This window comes from Epargyreus clarus, unplaced genomic scaffold, assembly GCF_041222505.1.
Source record: "Epargyreus clarus isolate Ecla_fem2 unplaced genomic scaffold, WU_Ecla_fem_2.2 ptg000009l, whole genome shotgun sequence".
NCBI lineage: Eukaryota > Metazoa > Arthropoda > Insecta > Lepidoptera > Hesperiidae > Epargyreus > Epargyreus clarus.
Genome location: NW_027332217.1, coordinates 8428204 through 8437831, shown reverse-complemented (window position 1 = coordinate 8437831; position 9628 = coordinate 8428204).

Below are 9628 nucleotides of genomic sequence, written 5' to 3'. Positions count from 1 at the left end.
TCGCCATAGCAAATTGTATGGCTACACCTGCTCGCCACAACTTCAGAGCGGACTAGCAGTTTGGCGATGACTACCTACCATCAGATGGACTGCATGTTCGTCTGCTACTTCAATCTTCAATTTCATATTTGGAGAGTACATTTGTATTTAATAATAAACTTTGACCTCTTTTCACACTTGTATTTATAACTTTCATTTTCAAAATATTCTCGTACATTTCTGGCCTCATACTTGCTACCAACCACGATGATACATAATTAAATTTTCATCTTTAATGCTCTTAACGTTCGCCATAACTCTTGTATCATACTAAATGACTTTGGATACTGAATGTAGACGCTATGCGTAATACATAAGTAATAATTACATTTTCATCTTACTACATTCATTTTGTATGGTACTTAATGTTAATCTTTGACTAAACAAAAAATACAACAAAAATAGTATAGCAGTAAAATATAAAAAGTATATATTTACTGTTTCCTATACATAGATATAATACATAAATATGTTAAGTTATAGTTATGTATGATTTTTAAAGTAACATAATTTCATATTTTTCAGAAAAAGGGCCTCGGAGTAATCGGCGTCGCGGGAACAGCTCACGACGTATACACTCGAGTTAAGGACAGAAATAATTAGTAACTCATTATTAGACTACAATAACGACTATTGTAAATATTGGAAGAAACCTATAAGAATATAGTTCAATAATGTGTTTAATTTAAAAAAATTGTGTGACTGCCATTTTTGTTTTAATTAAAATAAATTATTGTTATTTAATAAGAAAATGGTTTTGCTTATTTATTTTAAGTTTCGACTGTTAAATAAAAATAATTATTACATAATATACATAGATTGACGACCCGCGTGGCGGAGCGGGCACCATACCGGTCTAACGCGCAAAGGGTCCCGGGTTCGATCCCCGGCCAGACAGGTATCTAAATGATGAATTTAGATTTCTGTTTCTGGGTCTGGGTGTTTGTGTATTTGTCTATGTGTGTGTCCATGGCACCCACGGCACAGGGAATCCTTGTGTGGGGCTGTGAGTGTAGAAAACGTTTATTTTTTTTTACATATATTTCTTTAATTTAAATAATCGAGTAGATTATGAACTTTAATTATGAATACCTACTCTTCCAAAAATGGTACGTTTAATCTTCGGCTACTTAATAATTTGAACATATGAAATATTTTAATAGATAGTTTTAAAATTAGGAATAATTACATATTTTATTTTATGTCGTGAAGTTCAACCACTACATAAATTTAATAAAAATAAATAAGATAAATTTAGAAAGAAGCCCCGCAAAACTGGTTAATCCCTCCCACTTAGTTAAGAATTCTCCACGTTCAAAGTTATAAATAAACACAACCATTCAATCAAAACCTTCCTTCTTGTAAGAAGTCTGTTCTTTAAGGAAGTTATAAAAATAATAATTACTTACCATCCTTCTTTCCAAGTTAACAAACGGTTTCATAAATCTTTCTTAAAGCCCCCGGTCTTTAATTTATGATGTAGACACTTACTTTGCTCTGCATTATTGAAAGAGCTAAAACGTAGACCGCATCATTTTTCATACTAAAAGCAAATTTATTTAATTACTTTCACATTTACAACTGCATTTTATAAAGAATCCTTCGCGGACTGGAGAGGAACCACCGTCACACCTATTTCTACGTTACAACATAAATATTAAGCGGCGCTGCTTTTGGGTCTTTACCCTTACCAGGAGTTTTTACGTTTCCACAAATATGACTGTTTTGATATTTGTTTGTATTTGCCCATATAAATTCCAATCAGCGCCCCTAGCGGATTGTGTCAGAACTAGGAAATCGTTTTGGCCCATACGTAAACAAATACCAAAACGGTCATATTTTTCGAAAAGTAAAAACTCCTGGTAAGGGTACTGAACGGTGTGGAAAGAAAGAAACATTTATACGTGTCGTTATATGATTTTGGACTTACGAGTATATTCAGTGCCGGACTAAGAACGTCGGTGGCCCGGGGCGGTCATGTTGAATGAGGCCCCCGTCTAAAAAGTTGATTTGATTTTACAATGTTACAAATGAGTTATTCGTCGACAAGTACATATTTCACTGATGGTTTGACTTCGGTGACTTTTTTTTGGGCTGAATATCTTTAGGGGCCCCCCAGGACCAGGCGCCCGGGGCGAACCGCCTCTTCCAACTTAGTCCGCTAGAGCTTATTATCGAGATGTTAATAATGATGTAACATATACTCACTCGATGCAGTTATACTGATCGTGTTTGTAGGGAAACTACGGCGACGGGGAGAAACCGTTGACAAGCCCTAGTGGTAGATAATTTTATCGACCGTACGACAGGTTTGGTTTTCTTTTTTAGGTTCCATATCACAATACACAACACTAAAATGTTTCTGATGCACCGAACTTAGTACTATTTGTGATTAATATAAACTTAACACTTTATTCTGCTTTTGAGCTAACTTAAAACCATGTTCTCTATTGAAAGTCCTAGGATATTTTTAATATGTATTGTTTTTCTAAATACTGTCGCTTAATATCTCTTTTTTGTAGATATGTTCCTTTTGTAATTCATATTAATTTCTTATGAATTACAAAACAGAACTCTGACAGAACACGAAACAAACACACAGTTTTCCTATGAAAAGATACATGAATTCTGTGCATACAACATCACATGCAAAACTTTAAACGAAAAGCTTGTTATGTACTAGAATGTAGACTGCGTTTAATTCCTATTCGCAGTCCACGGTAAGCACACGGCATGACAAGACTTTTCACTTACAGTACTTGAAATAAATTACATAGCAGTGCTCCGCGAGCGGAAATCTCCGTGACATATTACATATATAGGTATTCACCTAAGAATAATAGTTATAACAAAAGAAGCTGGCTGATATAGGAACGAAATCCTATAGTGACGTACGCCACTGACCATCGATAGATGTGGCGGGCTACTGCTAATGACTGTCACAACCTATTTTCAGCGACCACAGTCTTCGACGACAAGTGGCGACGGACGACTATCGTGGGCGACAGTCGCCGCGGTCGTTTATTTAGTCGCTGTGCTCTCTTGTATAACACTAACAAACTATAACACTTAATAAATAAAACCTTCAAAGAAAAAGCCTATTCACTCAATTTCACTTTATGTAACACTAGCTGACCCGGCAAACTTTGTACCGCCTCAAAATCTATTTATCAAATATATTCAATATTCATATAAAATATAGCCTATGTTACTTTAAATATTTCAAATATTTAATTAAAAAGGGAAGTAATGTAATCTATGTCACTCCAATTCAGACGAATCCAACGCCTCATGTGTTAAAACCCACAAGCCGTTTAGGGAGTAGGGCGACCACAGAATGAATAGACAATTAGACATACATAATATACGCTCGAAACAATACCTTCCGCAGTTGGGTAAAATAATCAGTTTTTGGTATTGTATTATTTATATTAATATAGTTAAGCAGTAAGCTTATACTCGTAGTTACGAAAAGATAAAAATAGCTTATTTATAAAAACACTCACCACTGTACCGAAGAAACGTAGGTAATGTAAATTTGCCCCTTTAGACCTGGGACTAGAATTAAACTACGGTATCTTCTGCCTGTCGTATGAGGCTATTAAAAGGGGGCTTCTGGGATTGCGGGCGGCCTTAGTGGGAGCTCGAACCGTTCAGCAAGCAACCCCAGGAAGGACGGCTGTATGTGTGGTCGCATACCGTCGTACACACCAGACATGCGCGAAGAGCGTAAATTGCTTCCCCTAGGGCAGAGCCCGACAGGGGCATCGCGCTTGGCGCGGGAATTTCGACGGAACGCAACCGGAGCCCTCCAACCAAGCACTGAAGACGACCACCGGAGGGGCTTCAGTGCGGTAAAAATCCCACATAACCCAGCGTCGCTACCTACGGCGTCGGGTAGCATTTGAAGGTTTCCCCCTCGTGAACAAAAAACGTAATGTATTATATGTATTAAATTACTTAGCGTTTAAGCATTTACGTTTACAACAAGGACAAAAGACATGCAGTTTCATCAACCACGTCTCAGAGAGTATGAAAGGCCGACTGTGAAATACGCGCTTCACAGCTGGACTACGGCCAACTGAGAAAACTCATCTCGTACTAAACTAGAGCATAACTTACAACTTAACATATATTTACGCTGGTTTGGCACCTTTATGCTAACGTTTATTTATGTGGAAATATAGCATTATTTGTTATACTTTTATACAATGCCTTTTACACTTTAGACTTCCACATATTTTCTTTCATATATTACTCACAGTTGGAATGATGTGGTTACGAGGAGATTTTTATATGAGAAGACTATCTGTATCTTCATCTTTCGAAATGGTAAGAGTAGAACTCCTACTTTATAAGAACTTGCTTACTACCTACCTTATAAGAAGCTGCCCGAGAATGCGTGGGTGACAGTAACAACTTGCTATCATTTAGATTGCATTCTTATTTGTAACTACAATCTTATAAATACTCTATTTTCAAACCCATTTCATGAAATAATATACTTCCATTTAAAATACGTGTTACATTAGACGAAGCTACCTACTCTTTCAATGTGTCGAAAACACATAAAAATGCGTTGTAGAAGTCGTTTTCTGTTTCTCGTCCTTTTCTGAAAACTTTCAATACGTTTGTCATGCTCTTTGGTTGAGTTGGGGCAATTGATATTGACATCCGCTTGTCTTCCCACTTGAGAAAGGTCGACAGTTGCGTCCCCTTTGTTATTTTTTCTCACAACTTTACAGTTACTGTGTATGTGTGTTCTACTCAAAAAGCTCCGAGTTTGATTCCAACGCGTGGGATTTTTAAAATTACGAGCGCGTTAGAAAATAATTTAAGCAGTGATAGACTAGTGTTGTGGCCTCTTAGTCGAGGGGTCCGAGGTTCAAATCCCAGGCACCTGTGATTTTTCCAAATTATGTGCGCATTAAAGATGAATTATCAATCTTAAAAAAAAAGTTTTCAGAGGTATGTGAACTCTACCAATTCGCACTTGGTCAGCGCGGTAGACTATGCCTTAATCCTTCTCACTTTGAGAGGAGACCCGTGCTGAGCAATGTGACAATAATGGTTTGATGATACAAGAAAAATAATAAAATACAAGCTAAAAGATCACCAACAAAGTTAATAAATCAATAGAGTTATTTTTTAATTTAAAGTTCCCATGCGTAAATAAAGTCTGCCAATCCGCATTTGGTTAGAGCGGCGAACTATATTCACCATTCTCATTTTAACTGGAATATTTATTACAAAATTAAGGATGCAACCGAAAATGCGGGACACTCGATATCCCTGGTATGGTGCAGCCGCAAATATTATTGGAACCGTGAATAGTGGAATAACCGAGAAACATGAATAAAGATGCGTTGTTACACCTGAGTACAAATATTGAAGCAAACATGCATTTACCTACCTACCTACCTGACCTCAGGTAGGAATATCTGATCCTACCTGGGGTTGATTACAGATGTCCATGGGCGGCAGTAGCCACTTACCATAAGGTGGACTGAATGCTCGTCTGCTACTCCTATATTATAAAAAAAAAGAAAAAAAATGTTACATAAATATAACATATGTGGGCGCGCCGGTACATAGATCTACAATGGTATTTCGATTCAATTAATTTAACCAATATTTATAAAAATATAGTTAAAATAATAAAAGAATAAGCGTTAATGCCACCATAGTAACAATAACACCCAAGCAAAATACCAAACAGTTCAGAGCACCACCGTGCCTTGCCCACTATTGGACAACTTCTGATCTGTTAATTTGGATTTGGAACTTCTGATTTTAAAAACGGATTATTTATATATAAAATGAAGCATTCTCCCACACATATATCTACTATTACTTTATTTTGCTTAGACTTGATTTACAAATGGGTACATATTATGACTCCTATTTTGACTTAGTCGATACAAAGAAACCGACCATACCGAATTTTAATATGTAAGAGCCCAAACTAAGTATATTAATAGCGACAATTTTGATATTTTTAGAATTTTCACTTTGAGATTGAAAGTACAAAAGCTGATAAAAGCTCGCCTGAACTCCGTTCGTAACCTGTTCGGTAGTTAAATTAGTTTTTTATGAGCACCGGCGTTGAGTCCACACTTAGTATTAAAAGGTGTGGGGTACTAAAAGGGTAAGCGACATACCCAAATAGATGAGACATTTTCCAAGTAATTACATTTTATATACTGTCTAATGTCTGATTTTAATTTTTTTTTAATATGGTAGAATTGTTTGGACACTTCGTGGTTTGATTTCAAAGACCATCGTGTATTTTTGCTTTATAAAAACCCTGCTAAGCGCTGCAGTGCTATGATTAGTATGGTGTGATAAAGGGAGAAGCACAAAAGACCCGCGTGGCGGAGCGGTCACCTTATCCGTCTGACGCTCAAAGGGTCCCGGGTTCGATCCCCGGCCAGACAGAATTCTAAATGCTGAATTTAGATTTCTGTTTCTGGATCTGTGTGTTTGTGTATTTGTCTCTGTGTGTGTCCATGTCACCCACGACACAGGGAATCCTAGTGTGGGGCTTTGAGTGTAGAAAGCGTTTATTATTTTATTATTAAAAGGCGTTCTAGATAGTTATCAGAGTTAGTAAAGCACTCATTGCTGACCTCAGGTAGAACTCCATCCCTATCTAGGCTTGGATGGTCATGTACAGCAGAGGTTACGTATCATCAAATGGATTACAAGGTTGTTTGCTACTTCCATACTACAAGAAAAGATATACCATGGAGTAATGGACTAATAGATGAAACATTTTTCAAGCAATAACATTGTACATTCTAAAGTCACTTCTGATTTACAAATTAGGTCTTTTTTATTATATAGGAGTAGCAGACGAGCATGCAATCCACCTGATGGTAAACGGCTACTGCCGCCCATGGACATCTGTAATCAACCCCAGATAAAATTATATATTCCTACCTGAGGTCGGCCACAGTTGCGCCGCTACCCCTGAGGACTAAGCTGGAACGCCTCAGAAAAGTCTGTCTCCCTTACCACACCCTTCAAACCGGAACACAGCAGCACCTAACACTGCTGGTATTAGGCAGAAATAGGTGTGGCGGTGGTGCCGCCGGAGTACAACCACAAAGGGTTCTACCACCTCAGGTATATTTTAATTATCAGAAAACACCCTTCGTTGAACAGAACTCGTCTTATATGTTTCGTAATACACTTGTCTAAAGGTCAAAATTAGATGTAATTACTTTCACAAAATTTAAAACTATTACCATATTCATAACCAGCGAAATAATAATAATAAACAATAAACGCTTTCTACACTCACAGCCCCACACTAGGATTCCCTATGTCGTGGGTGCCATGGACACAAAGAAATTCATACAATAATAAATATTAAACTCTTAGTATGTTTAAACTGTTTTCATTTGCCAAACGAGAGACAGCGTATTTTCATTTTCATTTTGTGAAACACAAGCAAGTGATACATGCATGCCTGAGTTCTGCTTGTAATCGGTTTGGGAGTTAAAATCGTTTTTACGAGCATCGTAGCATAAAATCCGTGTTTACTGTAAAAAGTGTTCAATATTAAAATATAATATTAACTGCTATGACGCCTTAGTCTACACTAATATTATAAAGAGGAAAACTTTGTTTGTTTGTTTGGTTGTAATGAATAGGCTCAAAAACTACTGAACCGATTTTAAAAATTCTTTCACCATTCGAAAGCTACATTATCTACAAGTAACATAGGCGATATTTTATATGAAATATATTTGATAAATAGATTTTGAGGCGGTACAAAGTTTTCCGAGCCAGCTAGTAGTTTATAATTTCCGTTCTTAATCTGAGGGTCCGAGATTAGAATCCCAGGTCTCTGATTTTTGTTATGGGCATATTAAAAATAATTATTACTTGATTTAAAAGTGAAGCAAGACGTCGTGAGAAACCTACACACCTGAGAGTTAAAAGTTTACAAAGCCGAGTGTGTATTTTCCCAATCACACGCACTTCGCCACCACGGTGCACTTTGGAGACTCTACGAAAGAAGGATTATAAAAATAAATAACCCGACAACTTGAGCAGAGCTCTGCGAGCTCAGCCTGTCACTCCCACAATTTCGACGAATCCAATGACACCTCATATAATGTTAAAAACTCTCAAGCCATTTAAGCTGCAAAGCGAATCAAAGAATGAGACATACATACGCACATACGTACATACATACATATGCTCCAGAAAATATTCTTCTGCACACTAAAAATAAATATTTTTAGCTTTTAAACATTGTAAGAAATTAGACATTGCACAGTAACGTCTGATTTTCAGAATTTGTTTTAATTAACCGGAAACTCCACTGAATGGAACACGTGCCGCCTGTTTCGTACACTTGCTTATAACGTATGCAAATCAAGCTCACGTATCCGTCATATGTTCCCCATATTACACATTTGTTACGGTTAACTTTCGGAGCTTGTTATTTAAAGAAAAGGTTGTTTTCATTTTATATAATTTTCATATATTCTGTAATAGCATAGATTAGGTTAAATAGAAAACAGAAAGGTTGAAATAACGTGAAATAACAATAACATAGTGTTGGGGGTATCTCCAATGAAAGACTTGAATCCAGCTAGTTATTTTTAATTAATTCCATGACCTCCACAAACATCGTCCTTCACATCTGCCGTTTCCCGCCATAATCCACTTTTGTTTTTTTAAATCACGAATACAGCGTTACAGCCAATTTAAATATGTGGCCAGCATTAGTTTTCGAGTGAAAGGTTTTAAACTTATTTTAATTTTATTTATTTTTATAATGTTAAACTAACGCAATAAGGTATAATAATAAATGTGACCTTACAATAGGAAATAATAAATTGTTCGTACAATTTCATATTATATCGATATTAATAATACTCATAGGTAGAAGCAATACGGTTCGTCTGCGGTGGAAGAAGCGCCACGTAGTCTTGACTACAAGGTTATAGTGTATAATCTATGGTCCTGACGTTTTGGTGAATTGGTGTGGCTACCCCAGTGGGAAACCCCTTTTATATATGCAATTAGTTACAAATATCCGTCGGCCATGGCCAGCAATGACCAAATACATCAGGAAGACTATGATATGCAGACAGATGAATGAAATTATAAGGGTAAGATTCGCTAACATTTTTTTTATAAATCAAACCTCAGCAAAAAAATATGCTGACACGAACGCTTACCACGTCGAAAGATAAAATGAACAATCTTCATTGAACAGCGTTGAAAATACGACACGGAGAAACCTAGGATGAATACTAATAATGCGAACAGAACTAGAGTGTCACGTACCATTGTAACGTAACTGGACTCGTGAATGCAAATCATTAATGCGGTATCTACTCATTTCTATTCTCATCGTGCATTAGCGTCGCAGACTTTGAATATCGTTAAAATTATTATAGATCGGTGTTTACTTTTTTATTCCTCTGTAGTGGTCTGAACTTTTGAATGTCGTTGAAATTGTTAGAGATCGGTATTTATTATTTAATTTAAATGTAAAGGTGTAGAACTCTCAATGGTTCGACTCCGGCGGCACCACTGCCACATTTCTGTCTAATATCACCAGTGT